Genomic DNA, 18,164 nt, shown 5'->3' with positions numbered 1-18,164 from the left:
GGGCTCAAGTAGAAAGCAAATGTTTTGAGAATGATGATGGCAACAACTGTACAAATGTGCTTGACACAATGGATTGTGATGAATTGCATGAGTCCCCAATAAAGTTATTAATAAAAACCCAAAAGAGTGAGGATGGAGAGACTTTGTTTTACTTCTTTTGGACATGTTCTCAGGAAGGAACAGTCCCTGGAAAAGAACATCATGCTTGGAAAAGTAGAAGGGCAGCAAAATGAAGACCTTCAGCAAGATGTAGTGACACCGTGGCTGATACAATGGGCTGAAACAGAACATGATTTTGAGGACTGGGGACCATTTTGTTCTGTTGTACACAGGGCCATTATGAGTCAGAACCAGCTCGATGGCACCACCAACAGCACTGGCTTGAAATTTTTAATTCAAAACTTTGGGGTAAGAGCTATATTTGTTTAGTTTTTCTGAATGTTCTCTTTTATAAGTATGTAGTAAGACTAAACAGAGAGAGAGAGAGAGAGAGAGAGAGAGAGAATGGATTGATTTAAAGAAGTGGTTCACGCGTTGACCGCAAGTCTAAATTGATAGGCCAGGCAGGCTGGGAACAATGGTAAGACATCCATGTTTGTGCTCCTTGCTCTCTTGGAAAGCTCCACTTTTGCTCTTAATGCTTCAGCCTCCTTGGATTAGAGTCACCCATATTATCAAGAGTAATTTTCTTTATTTAGAGCAAACAGAGGGTAAACATTAATGGTGTCAACAAAATACCTTTGCAGCAACATTCAAACTAGTGATTCACCAAACCACTAGGCATTTAATCAACTAGCCAGTTAACATAAAAGAGCCATCAGAGATGGTATGCAATTCCTAGCTCATGCTTTTATTCAGTTTTAATTTCTCTATGATTGCTTCTTTTCCTTTTCCCTAACTTACCCCCAAATTCACTTTTTCTTAAACAGGGTCTAATCTATTGCTAAACGTATCCATTGAGTTAATTTCAGTTATTGCATGATTTTTCAGTCATAGATTTTTTCTGGTTCAGATATCTCTGCTGAAATTCTCAACCTTATTGTTTACCTCCTTAAATATATCAAGACTATTAAAAACACGTGTCTAACAATACCATCATATATAAGGATCTGTTTCTATTATTATTACTTTTTGTTTTTATTCACATCATCTTTTCTTTTTGTATGTCTGACAGTCCTTGCTCATGAAAAATTATAGAAATTATTTGGTTCCTAGAATAATTGTATCTTACTCCAGAGATATTTCTATTTGTTTCTGGAAGGAAACCGGGGTCATTTGAGATCCCAGACGCCTTGATTCAATTTCCATGGCTCGATGACTCAATCCTGGGCTCCAATCCCTGTGAAATCCAGTTTGCTCGTAGGTCATGCTCATGCCCCATGGGGTATACTCCTTTTGTGCCACAATAAATAAGATTGATAAAATGATCGCTTTCCTTCTTTTTGGCAAACCCTGAGCGCACTTGTTGCACGTTTCTCTCCTTTAAAAGCTATCCAAATCTATGCTCATCTTCTCAACTTCTTCTTTCAATGTCAGCACGTGGCCCTGGAAGAAATGATCATCTGAGAAGCAGGACTACGTGAAGAAGAGCGCAGCCTCCGTATTCAAAGAAGCCTCATTAAAAACCTTCAGAAGGACACAACCTTGCTTACTTAAAGCCAAAGCACTTCACGGAGGAACATCAACGGCTGTCGCATTCAGCATGGATGAAAACTCAATGTAAACCAAACAAAAGTCCTCTTAACTGGTCCTATAGGCAAGATCATGATAAACAAAGAAAATACTTCAGTTGCCAAGGATTTCATTGTACTTGAAACCACCTTCAGTGCTCATGGAAGCAGCAGTCAAGTCATCCAATGATGTGTTACACTGGACAAATTGGCTACACAAGACCTCTTTGAGGTGTTAACAAGCAAAGATGTCACTTTGAAGACTCAGATGTGCCTGACTTAAGTCATGGTATTTTCAATCATTTCATGTGCACGCGGAAGCTCAATGGTGAGAAAATAAGATTGGAGAAGAATTGAATTTTCATTCAGGTGTTGGTCAAGGAAACGGGAGGGTACCATGGACTGCCAGAACAAACAATTCTTTCGTGGAGTAAGTACAGGGAGAACGGTCCTTGAGAACCAGGATGGAGAGGATTTGTTTCACATACTTTGGGCATGTTCCTCGATAGACCAGTTTTTGGAAAAGGGCATTAGACCTGGTAAATCAGAGGGCCATCAAAAATGAGGAAGCCCCTCTATAAGATGAATTGTTCAGTGGCTGCAGGATTGGGCTCAAAGGTAACAATGCCGAGGCTGGTGCAGGACTGGGCAGTATCTTTTTCTGTTTGGTGTAGGGTCACTATGAATGGAACCCACTGGCTGGCTTCTAAGAACAACCACGTAGTATGTGCTTCATTAATCTTGTATCATTTAACCTGCTCCCTAAAAATCCCAAAGATTGGATTATATCGCATTTATTGGTTGAGAAAAGTGAGACTTATCAAGGTGAATAACCTGGCCATGGATCGTAGAACTAGCAAATAGCAGTCTTCGAATTTTAGCTTTGTCAGAATCTGCCTATTTTATTACTCAAAGCCACTTTTCAAAATAAAATAATGTCCATATATTTTGACAAGTAATTGTACTCCAACATTTCTTTTTGTAATGTTATTGCTGTTGATGTTACGTACAATTGATTAGGCTCCAAGTCACGGTGACCATGTGTGCACCAGAATGAAACACTGCCTCGTCCTGCATCATCCTCACACTGGTTCTGAGTTTTGAGCCCATGATCACAGCCCATATTTGTCATAGTACAAATGTGTTGAAAGTAAATCATACCAAGTTTTCTATTTAACTAACCATTTCAAGATTTCACATCCAAACTATACGAATAATCTTGAAAGTTTGCATCCACTGGTCTAAGACTTGTAGTACTTTTCTCTGCCACTGACTAGCTGGACCTTGAGAAAATGGCCCACCACCACCCCAGGTCTGTCTCTTCAATTCTGTAATGAAAGAGACGAGATTATCTCTAAGATTCCTTAAGTTAAAAATGGCATCCAAATGACAATTGAGCGCAATTTCAAAAAGTTAAATTGTAAATCTTTTACTCAAGTAAAAATCCACCAGTCGCCATCAAATCAGTTAGAACTCATGATGAGCCCATGATTTGTTTGTTCTTCTGGCAATTCATGGTACTATTGATCTTCCTGGCCAACACCATAATGGTTCAAAGGCATTGATTTTTCTTGTCTTGCTTATGCATTATACAGTATTCCATGCACAGGAGGCGATTGAAAATACCCTGGCTTTAGTCAGGCACACTTTATTCCTCGACATGCGGTCCTTGCTTTTCAACACTTTAAGCAGGCTTGTGCAGCAGATTTGCCCACGATGATACGTTATGTGATTTCTCAACTGGAGCTTCCATGGGCAGCAATTGTGGATCCAAGCAGAATGAAGTCCTTGGCAGCTGAAATATTTTCCCTGTTGTATGTTGATCCGGTGGTAAGGATTTAGATTTTCTTTATATTGAGCTGCAATCCATAGGGAAGGGTGCAATTTTTGATCTTCATCAGCAAATGCTTCGAGTTATTTTCACCTTCAGGAAGTGAGATTGGGTCATCTGCATAACCCAGGCTGTTAACAAGCCTTCCTCGGGGCCTGATGCCACATTCTTCTTCCTATAGTCCAGCTTCTCCGGTTATTTGCTCAGCATGGAGATTGAATAAAATGGGGAAAGACTACAACCCTGGCACATAACCTTTCCTCATTTTAAACCTTGGTTCTTTCAGAACAACTGCCTCTTGGCCCAATGTACAATATTAACATGATAACAATGAAATGTCTGAAATTGCCATTCTTTTCAATTTTATCCATAGTTTGCTTTGGTCCCCAAAGTTGGATGTCTTTGCATAGTAAATAAACACAAGCAAACATTTTTTGAGTATGTTCTGCTTTCAGCAAAAATCCATCTGATAGCAACAATGACATCCCTCATACCACATCCTCATTTGAACCTGCCTTGACTTTCTGGCAGCTCTATGTGGATGTATTGCTACAACCATTTTTAAGTCCCTTCAGCAATATTTTGCTTGCATGTCTTATTGAGATTATTGTTCAGTAATTTCCACACATTACTGGTCCACATTTCTCTAGAATTGGCACAAGTATGGATCACTTCCTATCAGATGGCCAGGTAGCTTTCCTCCGAATTTTTTGGCCTAAACCTACTTGGAATAAAATCAACCACTATCAACCTTAAGGAACATGGTTCTACTCTGACACACAGGGGTCACATCATGAGTTGAAACTCATTTGATGGCAGCTAGTTTTTGGTTAGTCTTCTTCTGCACGTGCATAGTGTCTGGGTCCAGGTGTCCTATCGTCTCCTATGGAAACTGGTGGAATGCCTTTCCTATACTGGGGTCTCGGGTCTCTTAACCTTCCATAAGCTCTAGAAGTTTCTGCTTCAATCACTTCAAATAGTCCCATTCAGAAGAACCTCAATTAAATCCGCAATGAAGATAACAGCAACTACTTTCAAGTATGCAAATAAGATACTAAAGGTCAAGTCACCCAGCTAAGAAGAACAGAGGCAGGATTGGAGTGCAGGTAGCTTGGCTGAATGTCCCTGCTTTTTACCACTGCCTTGTATCTCCTCCCAGCCTGCACTCAAAAGCTCTCCACCATCTCCTTGCTGATTGATTCCAACTCAAGGGATCTCATGTGTCCAACCAGAACTGTGCTTCATAGGGTTTCCAATGCAGTTGCTAGCTCATTTTATAAAGAAATTGCCAGACTTGTCTTCTGAGATGTCTCTGGGTGGAAAAGGAACCCCCAACCTTTCTGTTAGCACCTGAGTACCTAAACATCTGCACTCCCCCACCCCCACCCAGGACTCCATCTTTCCTGGTTGCCATGATGTGCTGTGGAGTTGCTCTTGACTCAGAGCATCCCCATGGGTCACGGTGGAACTGCCCCGTTGGCTTCTCTTCACTGTAATCTTTCCATAACCAGACTGTTAGTTCTTTCTCTGACTGAGTAGTTGTGTGGGTTCACGCTGTCACCCTTTCAGTGAGCAGCCAAGCTTAACCCCAAAGATACATTAAACCATTGGCCTTGAACCAATCCAACTCATTGCAACCCTATAGAACAGAGTAGAACTGCTCTATAGGGTCTCCAAGGCTGTAAATCTTTATGGAAGTGTACTGCCTCATTTTTCTTCCATGTAGCGTCTGGTGGGTTTGAACTGCCCACCCTATTAGCAGCTGAGCTCTTAACCACTATCCAGTAGGGCTCCTAGATACATTACTAACCTCCTTTTCCTGGGGTGAGATGAGGGGAAAGAGCTGTTAAGTCCCAGTTAACTTTTTATTAAAGAATTCATTCTGCTTTATATCAGATGAAGAAAAATATGTTGCTTCCTCAAAGCATACTAATGGAAGAACCCTGTGCACTTGCTTTCTCATATTAAAATAGGAATAATCATTTCAACTGTGACTTTGCCTCTGCATTATTTTACCTCATCAGGATTTAGTGATAGGAAAAATATTGCTCTGTCTAAGCAGGTGTTTTGAAATAGTCAGGAAACAACAACACCAAAAAGTGATGTTCTAACAAGAAAAATTGATACAATAGCAGACACCACAGCTGTTAGAATGCATTTTAACTCTGGTCTTCCTCGATGCATCCTATTCTGTTCTTAGTAAAATATATTTCCATCAAGACGAAAATAGGGATGCTGCCAAGTGCTATTAATCTGGCTTGCCTTTTAATTGAGGTGCAGCTCTTGGAAAATGCTGCATGTATCTGGGGAAATATAATGCATTCAGCTGCCGAATAAATCTTTTTCTTTTTTTTTTTTGAGTGAGAGAGAGTTAGACCAAGGGATCTTTTTCCCTTCTCAGTCACTCCACAATCTTTCTGGTTTATCAGCTCCTTTTTCTTGGCTAAGTGATGACGGTAATGCATACATTTGCTTTTTCCAGTAAATCATCCTCTTATAATTTGGCTTTCTTTCAATCTCAGATTCCCATCAGAAGGGCTTTACCTCGAGGCATATTGCAACCAATTTCCCTCATAATTAATGCCATATCTGCCTCTGAGTCCATTTCAACCCCCAATGAAAATTGATGAGGCAGCCAACCACAAATAAGGATCACATACCACTGATTAAACTATCCGTCTCGTCTCCAAGCTATCGTGGTGCAGTGATGACTCATAACCAGAGGGCGAGTTTCCTGGTCTCTTGCAATGTATATTTCTCAGAGTAAGTGTCCATAAATTGCCATTACAAGACGAGGGGAGGGATTTTAATGACCCCTATCAAGTGATACCAAAAAGACTAATGATGGAAGAGGCTTATGTTATAGGCACTGAGATTCTGCTGCACATGAAAAAAATAAATGTGTCTAGACTTTATAAAATGAGCTTTAAACTTCTACAGAAATCACCAGGTAAAAGAAAACTACTTAGATGTTTTATTCCAGCCATGTGGCGTATGGGTGGTGAAGTTAGGTAGCAGCTTATTGCGTAGTGAACAAGGAGACCAAATCTATCCACCAAACTTCAATTTTAGATTCTCAGTGGAAGGGCTATTGGAAGTTTGTGCATTGAGCAACTGTTGCCCAAATGGGTCAGGGTCAAGAAGTCATTAATTATCCACTCAATACCTGTATACTTGCTATCCAAGAACAGTGTGAAAATACAAACCTACATTGAAAAGGACACCTCGGTCCTGGTGGGAGAGAGCTCTGGTAGCACAGCGGATTACATTTTGGACTATTATCTACAAAGTCTGGAGTTCAAACCTACCAGCTACTCCCTGGAGGGAAGATGAAGATTTCCACTCCTATAAAAAATTTACAGTCTCAGAAATCCACAGGGGGCAGTTCTACCTGGCCCTATAGGGTCATGCTGAGTTGGAATTGACTTGATGGTAGTGAGTTTGGTTTAGTTTGCTGGCCCTACTGGGTATACTAGGACCCCCGGTGACATAGTGGGTTACGAGTTAGGCAACTAACTACAAGGTCAGCAGTTCGAAACCATCAACTGTTTCTTGGGAGAAAGATGAGGCTTTCTCCTCCCACAAACAACTACAAAACTGTCCTTTTGAAACCCAAAAGGACAGTTCTAGTGTGTTCTTTAGGGTCATTATATGTCAGAATCAGCTCTTGGCAGTGAGTTGAATTTACTGGACACGAGGACCTAAGGGGAGGCCAGGTAAGGGAGACAGAAATGAAATGGATTGTTTAACACGGGCTCCGTGATGCAGAGTTGACTCAATGGCCACTGGCTTTGGGAGTCCAGTGGTTCTAATGGTTGACGCACCAGCTGCTAACTGAAAGTTTGGGAGTTTGAGTTCACCCAGAGGTGCCTTAGGAGAAAGATGAGGAGATCTAGTTTTGAAAATAGAGCCTGTGAAAATTTGATGTTCCACTAGGCCACACCTAGGTGTGATTGCTTATGGTAGAAGCAGCAGCAGGTAATAGTAGTAGTATTGTGTGTGTGCGTGTGTGTGTGTGCCCATGTGCACATCAGCTTTCTGGAAGAGACCACTGGTGTGAACTCTCACAGGCCGTGCGGAGCTAGAATGGGGCAGGGTAAGTCAGGTGAGGCAGTGAGATGAATCTGAAGAGAGTGGACAGGAAAGAAAGCACACCTTGTCGGAGACGTTGAAAAGGTGGTCATGGCTGCCTCCAGGGCATAAGGAGGTGTTATGGAGGAAAAGGATGCTAGAAGAAGGGGCGGTGTACCCCCCTCCAACATATTTCACTAGCAGCAGAAGCAGGGCAGATAAATGAGGGGCTTCAAGAAAAATTGCATTGTCCTTTATCTGTTTTTCCACAAACCTTTTGAAACCCCTTCTCTGCACACCTTTATACACACATACGTGTGATGCATTATACGATTCAGTCAGTAATGTGTGCATACCGTTTCAGTGCCCTTTTGACATTTCTGTAAATACCGTGGGAGGAGCCTTGACCTCTCACTCTCCTATTGCCACACGGCAGGGATCAGATGTGCCTTCATTCTCTAGACGTCTTTATCCTCTTCTGACGCCAATCATTCCTCCTGTGTGTGCATGCTGGGATGGATAATTCACTGTCAAGGCCACACAGGCTCACAGATAATACTCAGCATTGAGAGGGTTTATTAGGGATGGTGATAGGCTGCTATAATCACACAGAGCTCACAGATGATTGAGGAGGTTAAGAGGGAAGTTCATAGGTTACCACACGTCAGGATCAGTCAACATTAAGAACACAGTCATCAGTCCACAGCAGCACCTCTATTCAACCAGTAACCATGTCTCTCTCTGGTCCTCAGTTCCTTTGCCACGTGGTCCCTTGGCCTTTGTCTCCATGGAACAAGAAGCGTGCCCGCCATTCTCTCTCACCGTCCCGTCATCTCAGGCCAGATGAGGAGAAGGTGCCCCATGGTCTCAGATCTGCCCCTCTGGTTCCAGGGCCATAGTCTCTGATACCTCTGGTCTCGACCTCCACCACTGCAGGCAGAGATAGCCAACACGGCCTTCTGGTGGTCCTAGTTTTCGCTCTGGGATAGACATGGCTCTGGTACACAGAGGAATGGCTTGGAGATGTGGCTTTGTCTTCCAGCACACCAGACCCCCTATGGAAATGAAGTGTGTGACGACACTCACAGCATCTAATCTAAATTTTGTTTTACTTGGATCCACAATCTACACTCATGAAAAGCAGTCATGAGATCAAAAGGTGTGTTGCAATTGGTAAATTGCTGCACAAGACCTCTTTAAATATTGAAAAGCAAGGATGTTACCTTGAGGACTACCATGGACTTAACTCAAATCATTGTATTTTCCGTTGCCTCATATGCATGTGAAGATTGGACATTGGATAAGGAAGACCAAAGAAGAATCCATGCATTTGAATTGTGCTGGAGAAGGATATTGAAAATGCCTGGGACTGCCAGAGGATGAACTGATCGGCCTTGGAAAAAATATGGCCACAATGCTCCTCAGAGGCCAGACACACTGTCTGCTTTGTGTTCCTGGTGACAAGACACCTGGAGCTATGCCAGAGCCCTGGACCTGGAGGAGCCACATGGAGACCCCTGCCAGCACTGAGATACTTACACTGTCACTGAGTCCACAAGACTTTCCACCTAATGACCTGTGCTCTTCCTGCATTTGGCATGATTGCATGTGTTTCATGAGTTTGAATAGAAATTTATAGATTGTATCAGATATATGGGCTAATATCAGACTTATGGACTTGATCTGGACTGGGCTGGGATGTTTTCTCAAGATTCAATTGCTCTTGTATATAAACCTCTTTCTTATACACATATGTGTGTCCATGGATTTGCTTCTCCAGTCAACCCAGACTTACACAGATTCCATACTTTGGACAGGTGACCAGGAGAGAGCAGTCCCTGGAGAAGGACATCATGTTTGCTGGAGGGGCAGCGAGGAAGAGGAAGACCCTCCATGAGATGGATTGATGAAGTGACTAACAATGGGCTCAGGGATAGGAACAATTGTGAGGATGGCACAGGACTGGGCAGTGTTTGTTTTGCGTTTCATTCTGTGTTGTGCTATGGGTTGGAACCCACTCAATGGCACCTAGCAACCAAGACAACATTCCAACTTTAATCCTTTCATTAGCATCGCAGAGAACTCCCCTCCACACACACCCCCACCGTGGCATTATATCACAGGCATAGAGTGCAGATTTATAATAGCACATAAGGTATTATGGCTAGAAGGGCCATAATGATTGACTACAATTGAATAAAACAAAAAGCCCACTTCTCACATTGACCCAGTAAGACAGTGTAGCATCTTCAAGGCTGTAAATCTTCATAGAAGCAAAAAGTCTCATCTTTCTCCCTTGGAGAAGCTGGTAGATTTGAATAGCTGACCTTGAAGTTCAGAATAAGTGTAGAGATGAAACCTTTCTTCTCCCAAGGGACTATCTTTTACATTCTTGGATGTCATATTATCTGTCACATTAGCTGACTTTTGTGCATCTCACTAATATATAGAGCTTCTCCAAAGAAGTTGCAAAGCTAGGACAAAAAAAATTCCAGAACGTTTTCCTGTCCCAGAATAATTGGCACTCAGGAGGAACTGAAATCTCATTGACTCACTGAAGTTAAAAGCATCTGCCTCACTACTCAATATTTCTGTTACCCGGAGCCACTGAGCACCATAGTCTTTAAAGAGGGGTTGTAGCTGTCCAGAGAGTTGGCTACTGACTGAAAGGTTGGCAGTTCAAACCCAAACGATGGTTTTGTGAAAGAGAGAGATAGCAATCGGCTTCCATCAACATTACAGCCTAGAAACTCGATGGAGTCTGTCTACGCTGCCACCTGTGGTCGCTGTGAGTCAGAATGGACTTTTTGGCCCCCCAAAACAGCACCAGTAGTTCTAGGAAGGAACCATACATCTCCTTGTGAATCACCCCATAGAATCGTGAGAACTTTTCTGACAGTGGATATATATTTTTAAAGGCTCTGGCTGTCCAAAAATAAAAATAAAATAAAATAATGAAACATTGAGAAAATAGGTTAATGTTATTGACTCTACTTGCACTCTTTAATCAGCTGATTTATTTTCATAAATTTATTTGAGTAACGAAACCTCCAGCTTCAAAATTAGTAAGCCAATTTTATAGCCATTATAATTCTGTTTTTTTAAGAACTCTTAAAACTCATGAGTGGTTATGATGACAGCAGTTAATTATATAGTTACCTGCCCAAGATAAAAACCCAAGAGAGGAAGCCCCTCCCTCCCCCCTCAAAAAAACAACAACGGAGGAACTAGGGCTGGCCATACCAAGAAGCCTTTGAACTAGACATTTCAGAAAGTGTTGTATGTGGAATGCTGCTCTGTGTGCAGTTTGCAGTGTTTTAAGGACATCACCTTGCTGGAAGAGACGCAGAGAAACATAAGCCCACTTACGGAAGGGGGATAACCAACCGCCTGAGAGGACAGCCCTGTTGAATCAGCTGTTGAGGGGGAAAGCTCCACAGGGGCTCACTGATCCCCTCCATCCCAGGTCAGGAGGCAAAAACTGAGACCATTATTTACTCACCTGCCAGCCCTGCAGCATCTAGCCAGCCGCCTTTGCAGAGAGCAGGGAGAGGGCGCCCATGCACCGAGCACACAGCCAGGCTGTGTGGTTTCTCCAAAGATTTAACTGAAGCTTTGCCTCAGGCTCCTCCTGCTCCTCCACCCAGTCTGGCTCTCAAATGTGATCCTTTCTGGCAGGAGGGGACTCTCAGGATTGAGAACATCTAAAAGCAGATCAACAAATGAATTCTGTGATTGCTTCCAGGAACCCTGCTGGCATAGTCCTTGCACAGTGGTTACATGGTAGGCTGCTAACCACAAGGTCAGCAGTTTGAAAGCACTGGCCACTCCCCAGAGGAAAGATGAGGCTTTCTACTCCCGTGAAGAGTTCCGGTTTCAGAAACCCAAAGGGGACAGGTTTACATTTTCCTATAGGGTCACTATGAGCCGGAATCAATTCTATGGTGGTGATTTGGGTTTTCAGTTTGGTGACTGCTTCAGGTGAAGAAACCCGACAAACATCAGCAGTTTAGTCTTGAACCCCAAAGCCAAGGCAGCCAGAGCCCACGGCCTGGGGAGAAATGCTGCCCTCTCAGCCACCGTGGACCTTCTGCAGAACAAGAGAGCCCTGGACTCTTTGCAAGACACAGGTAGTTCCTGAGTTGAGGACAGTGACCAGGGCTGGAAGCCCAGATATCTGCTGGGTAAACTACTGTTGTTGTGGAGTCGTGGTGTTGTGAAAGTGATTGTCACTCTCTGCTGCCAACTGAAGGTCAACGTTTCAAAGGCGCTTTGGAAGAAAGACCCAGCAATCCACCTTCAAACTCTCCGCCATTGAAACCTCACGGACGAGTTCTCCTCTAGCACACCTGGCTGTGGTGAGTTGGAATCAACTGGCTGGCAATTGTCGCCCAGGACTATTGCTGTATTTGTCCTCGGCATCCATCGGGCATCATGTCTTCTGGGGTTCTTCCTGCTCCGGTTGTTCTTGCCATCAAGCCTTCAAAAGCACCGGAGACCAGAGCTGGTGAAATACTTCCATTGCATACAGACTGGAGTGAAAGCAACTTCTGGCAGTGAAGTTCCAAATTCGCCATCTTTCCAGCACACACACCATGCCGCCTCTTCAACCACCAATTTAGAACTAACACGCACCATTGAAGACCCTTACCCAAAGAGCTCCCACCTACCATCAGCCATCCACCTTCTATTGACCTGTTCAGAATGTGCCCCAGAAATACTCTCATAGTAGACCCCAAAGAGTCTACCTAAATGGAGTCCTCAACGGTCCCCTACACTATCCCTAATATTTACCTTAGTGATCTCGTGCAGCTCTAGCAGAAATGCCGCAAGTGGGTGGCTTTCAAGAAGAAAATTTATTTTCTCACCGTTTAGGAGGTTAGAAGGGAATAAGCTCTAGGGGGCGCCTTTCTGCCCCCCCCCCCGCCCCCACTCTTCTAGGATTTGGGAGAAGGTCCTTGTGTCTCCAGTTCCGGTGTCCTGGTTCCTAGGCACTCTCCCTGTCTCTGCTGCTCTAATCTGCTCCTTTGATAGCTTGTGAAAGATCGACTAAAAGCACACCCTATCCTGGCCATACCTTATTCCTATAAGAAAAACAACCCATTCCTAAAGGGATGTTAATGTTAACAGCACACATTTTTGGCAGGGGACACAATTCGATCCATCCCAGCATCCTACTTCTCTCTGGGAAAAACGAAAACAAAACAGGAAGGCAAAGGAGGTGCTGGCAAATGAAGTCTCAAAAAGAAAATACAAGAATGGGGGCCTGGTAGTCAGTCACTAGATGATGTTCACCTCGTACTATTCACTTCTCCCATTAGACCATCCACGTGAAGAAGAAATGATGTCTTCGTGCCATTCTTGAGAACTCATGTGGGCACAGGACGAGAATAACATACTCAGACCGCAGGCTCTGCCCCTGTCGCAGACGAGGGCAAAGAGAAGGAGATGTGGAGAGAATTGTCACGAGGTCCTACTTTGCGCCAGACACGGAGCGGAAGACCCCGTGCTGCATCGGCACGCCTTTAAGCCTCCAGGAGTATGGAGAGGCGTGTCACTGGTGCTTTGACAGGCTTGTGGAGTTAAGGTGAGGCAGGGAAAAGTTGATGGTGCTGAGGTCAGATCGCAAGCCCATAAGCCAACCCATTCATTATGCCACGTTTCCTTCCAAGGACAAGATGTAGGGCGCAGAGCATTCTGAACCGAATGGGAAAGATTACCTGCGCTCAGTATTCAGAAAGTATTAATATGTCTCTCGGACCACTACTTTATTTTTAAAGAGGTCACTGGCCAGAAAAAAATGAGCAAATGGAAGCTTCCAGATGCTGCTCCATGCCTACCTTTCTTCAATCGTTCAGTCACAAGAAAGAACGAACAAAAGAAAAAAAAGGTTGACTGAAAAATCTTTCTCTCATTTGGAGTTTTTCATTTATTAGGGTACCTATCCTTCATTCATTAGAGTATATACATATTTTCTTATTACAAATAAACCATTCATAATAAACATTACTCACTCACTGAAGTCCTTTCAACACATTGCCATTGAGTCTATTTGAACCGAGTGACCCTGTACAATTGAATAGCATTACTCCCGGGTTGCCAGCATGCTGGCTGTGGGTTAGGTTTGGTAATCTTTGGGGAGTGGATTGTCAAATCTTTCTCCCACAGAGCAACTGGGGGGTTCAAAGTACCCACCTTTGGGTTAGCAACCCAGAGCTTTGACCTCTGTGCTACCAGAAGTCTTTCAGTGCACTCATGTATAGGTTGCAGGAGGCAATAGACATTTTCATTCCCTACCTCTTCCTATTTTAATGCAAAATAAAATTCATGTGTGAAGTAGTTTAAGCATAGGAAAGATTCACCGAATCTTCCAGGAACCACGGATGCATCAACTGAAGTGTTTCTTGCCTTGGCTCTTCCTCGTGGGCCATGTAAAAAGCTTCAGGTTGGAGTTTTCCGATGTGCATGGGAATAAAGACCAAGGAAAGAGAGCGATAACTAAGTCTTTAGGCTACAAAATTGTCCCCTGTACTTCTGACCACACTCCCCTGTATGGAGAATCACCACAGCAGAGAGAACCCGTGTCATCCCACAGATCCAAATCCAAACTCCCGGCCATCAGTCCATTCTGACTGCTAGCAGCCCTAAGGGCAGGCCAGAACTACTCCTGTGGGTGTCCAAGACCTTAACTCTTCACTGGAGTAGACCATCTCATGCTTCACTTGCAGAGTGACTGTTTAGCTCAATGCATAGCCCACTGCTTCGCTAAGGCTCCCCAGATCACACCACCAGAGTAAGAGATAAAGCCAGCACCTTTCAAAGCTGCAAGAACAATCGCAAACTAAGGAAGAAGAGGAACTGAGAAGACATAAGAATACTGAGGTGAGTCAGTTAGAAGCCCAGAAGAAGAGTACAATTGCAGGCTGGTAAGCGTTCTATTTCTCAATTCCTGTCAGTATGAATATCAAGAAAACTGAGAAGGTGGGGTTGGTGGGGGAGTGCCAGAGCAAGGGTAATACCTTAGGGTTTAGTGATAGTGTAACATAGGAACCCTTACAAGTTCGGCGCACACTGGACAGTGTTTTGTGCTGTTGTGTCGCTACAGGTCGGGCCCAACTCAATGTCACCTTACAGCAACAGCATAACAAAAACCACAAGTACGTGGCTTTAACAAACAGAAATATATTTTCTCACAATTGAGGAAGGCCTGAAGACAGGGCCCTGTCTCCAGGAGAAGCCTCTCCTTCCGTTCAAATCCTTTTCTCAGCCTCTCTAGCAGGTCACCGTTGGCGATCCTGGGCTTATTGACTGATCTGCCTCAGTCATCTTTACCCTGGGTCTGTCTCTTTGGGCCAAATCTGCTGTTTTGTATCTCAAAAGCGATTGGTTTAAGAAACATCCACACTGACATGACTGTTTCCAAATGGGATTACATTCCCCGGCATTGCTGTCCCTAGGGGTTGGGATTTCATTCTAAATGATAAGGAGATGGGCAGTAGTGCAGAAAAAAGAAATGGAGTGAGGTCAAGCAGTGAAGAATCAATCATGAGAACCAGCAAGCAGAGATCTGGAAGAGCCAGAAGACACCCGCAATCCAAACAACAACAAAATAAGAAAGAGTTAGAGGTGATCATTTAGTGTAGGAGCAAGCTGGCTTATAAATCTCAATGACTCCTAAGGTTGGCATCACTGGATTTTAGCAAAGGACCGTAAATGATGCTTAAGATGATGAGATGGGGCCATTAAGAACATTCTAAATTATAGGTGTAATATCTTGAAGACTTTGAGGACTGCAGAGAAATGCGTAATAAATTTCAGCAGGATTTTAGTACAGTTGAAATTTAACTTTTTATTACCGAGAGCATAAACATTCACCCATGTGCAAATAGTAGTAGTTTCTAACCATCCCAAGTAGCTGAAAGATAACCCAAAGAAGGATGGGCAAGGGGGTGGGGTGGGGGTGTTTGAAAGCAGAGCTACTTTCAGGGAGAGAACATAAATTCCTATGGCTGGATCAGAGGGTGCGTGCAGGGAGATGGAAATGGGTTGGTATTGCAGGTATGAGGCAAGAGCACACCCACTCCATAAGCATCAGATCCTAAGAATCATTGAGCTGATACAGCAAGGCCAGCGCTAGGTCAGGCAAGTAGAACATGGTCCTAGGTGCAAAATGTAAGGGGGTGCAACATCATCAGCATAGTAACCAATAGATAAGTTCTATTTAAGCTATGTTTAAATAGATAAGTTCTATTTTAAAAACTATAAATCAGTGCAAAAAACCATGGTGGACAAAGTACCAAACATTTAAAGAAAGAATCGGTAGTGATGATGGGAATATGCATGAATGGGAATATGCAAAAAACCATGGTGGACAAAGTACCAAACATTTAAAGAAAGAATCGGTAGTGACGATGGGAATGTGCATGAAAAGCAAGTGTCTCAGACAGATGCTTGCAGGGAAGGACCAGGTGACTACGTTCATGTGCATGGAGATGGCATAGTAAAATCAAGAATAAAACTCAAGCTGACAACTCAGAGCGCCTTGTCAGCTCCAGGCCGAGAGACTTCAGGATAGAAATATCGTTGGCTGGTGCAGTGGTTAAGCACCCAGCAACTAACTAAAATACCAGCAGCAGCAGTTCAAATCCACTACTGGACCCTGGGAGAACTCACTGTCACGGCATCAATTCTGATTCATAGCGGCCTTCTAGGACAGAGTAGAAATGCCTTTGTGGGGTTCCATGAGGGGAGTACGAAGCCTCCTCTTTCTCCCGTGCAGCAGGTGATGGTTTCGAACTGCTGAACTTGGGGTTAGTAGTCCAACAATTAACCCACTATGCCCCCAGGACCCAACTTGGCAATTTACTCCCATAAGTATTACAGCCTCGGAAACTCTACTGGGCAGCTCTATTTTGTCCCACAGGGTCACTATGCATCAGAGTTGACTTAATGTCATACAACAACCATGAGTTGTGCTGTGAGTATGCCATCTGTGCGATTTATAGGGAGAAACCCTGCAATGATAGGGCATAGGAGCCCAGTGCTCGGTAGAAGTATTCTGGTTGGTGAGACTGAGTGGGGAATTCTCCCATGTAGGTCCTACTGGAAGCTGTATGTGCAATGGTGCCCACCCAGGAGCAGATGTACAAAGAGAAGAGATATTACAAAGACCATAATGAAAAACCACGGGGACGCTGACCGAAGTCCTATGCACTATCCACTCTACTGAGCAGCTTACAGACATCATCTAATCAGATCCTCCTAACGACTCTAATAGGGCTGCATGATTATTACCCTCAAAATCGGTTCACGAAAAATTAGACAAGGGAAGCGGCATGTGGAGAGGTGGAGGAAGGCAGAACTTGGAGCTTCACAAGTAAATGGGACAACTGAGATTGAAACGCAGGTTGTCTGAAAAGACAAGGGAGGCAGCTTGGCTTATCGGAGCATGGGGACAAGTTTGAATTCCTGCTCCGGGGTCTCAGGGCTGTGTGTCTTGGTCAACATTTGCATCCTCCTAGCCTTCTTCTTTGCTCATTTGTAACATAGGGATAAGCATCCTTGGTGGCATCTTGGTCACACCTTGGGCTGTTAGCAGTTTGAAACCATCAGTCTCTCCACAGGAGAAAGAGGAGGCTTTCTACTGCTTTATAGCGTGATGGCCTTGTAAACCCACAGGGCAGTTCCACCCTGTCCTGCAGGGCAGCTATGAGTCAGCATCAAAACCATGGCAGTGAATTCGTGTGTGTGTTTGTGTCGGGTTGACCATGAGGATAACAAGGACCCCCTCAAAGGGTTGCTGCGATGATGAGATGGGGTATCATCAAGTGCCTGGCATATACTGCATGCATGGGATGAGGAAGCAATGGCTGGAATCGTTCAAACACCCTAGATTCATACAAACATTTGAAGGGAAATAGATGAGACTTCTCTCAGGGGTGCAAATGGTTAAGCTCTCAGCTTCTGGCTGCAAGGTTATAGGTTCAAGTGCACTCAGACGCATGGCTGAAAGAAAAAGTCCTGGTTAACATCTTCTGAAACAATCAGCCAGTCTAATCTCTACAGCCATCAGTTCCACTGTGACACACATGTCGTCATGGGTTGTAACTGACTGATGGTAGTGAACAGGTGTCTAAGCAGGAGAATGTGATGGTCAGCTGCAAGAGATCAACTCTAAGAAAGAAAAGGAGGTGGGCGTGACTCTGCTCAGTTGATTTGGTGGACGTTGGTGACCTTAGCGCACACAGGTAGGACTGGGGGTGGAGCCCAAGAAGACAGTGAGAAAGGAAAGATAATGAATGTAGACAGCTCTGTGGAAGATGGGCTGTGAAGGGGAGTCGAGGGAGGGAACTAGAGAGGTCAGGAAGAGAACACTCCCTTCTCACCCGCCATGATGGGAGACACTGAAACCCTTGTGCTCACAGAGAGGGGAGTCCCTGGGCAATGAGAAAGTGAAATGAGGTCTAAAAGTTATGAGGACCTGCCACTTACATGTGTGTACATGCTGTTGTGTGTGTTTCACCCCAATAAGTGTTTACCTCCTTAATATATCAAGACTATTAAAAATACGTGTCTAACAATTCCATCCTATA

The 18,164-nt window shown here is 43.9% G+C and overlaps 1 pseudogene; it reads right to left on the bottom strand.

Moving 5' to 3' along the window:
- Positions 1-13,087, bottom strand: part of LOC101658581 — a 17,224-nt pseudogene extending 4,137 nt beyond the window's left edge.
- Between the last annotated feature and the right edge of the window lie 5,077 nt (positions 13,088-18,164).

Source organism: Echinops telfairi, unplaced genomic scaffold, assembly GCF_000313985.2.
Source record: "Echinops telfairi isolate 266 unplaced genomic scaffold, ASM31398v2 ScPeMD7_11;HRSCAF=52, whole genome shotgun sequence".
Classification (NCBI taxonomy): Eukaryota; Metazoa; Chordata; class Mammalia; order Afrosoricida; family Tenrecidae; genus Echinops; species Echinops telfairi.
The sequence above is the reverse complement of the archived record's forward strand: the minus strand, read 5'-3'. Positions and strand labels throughout refer to the sequence as shown.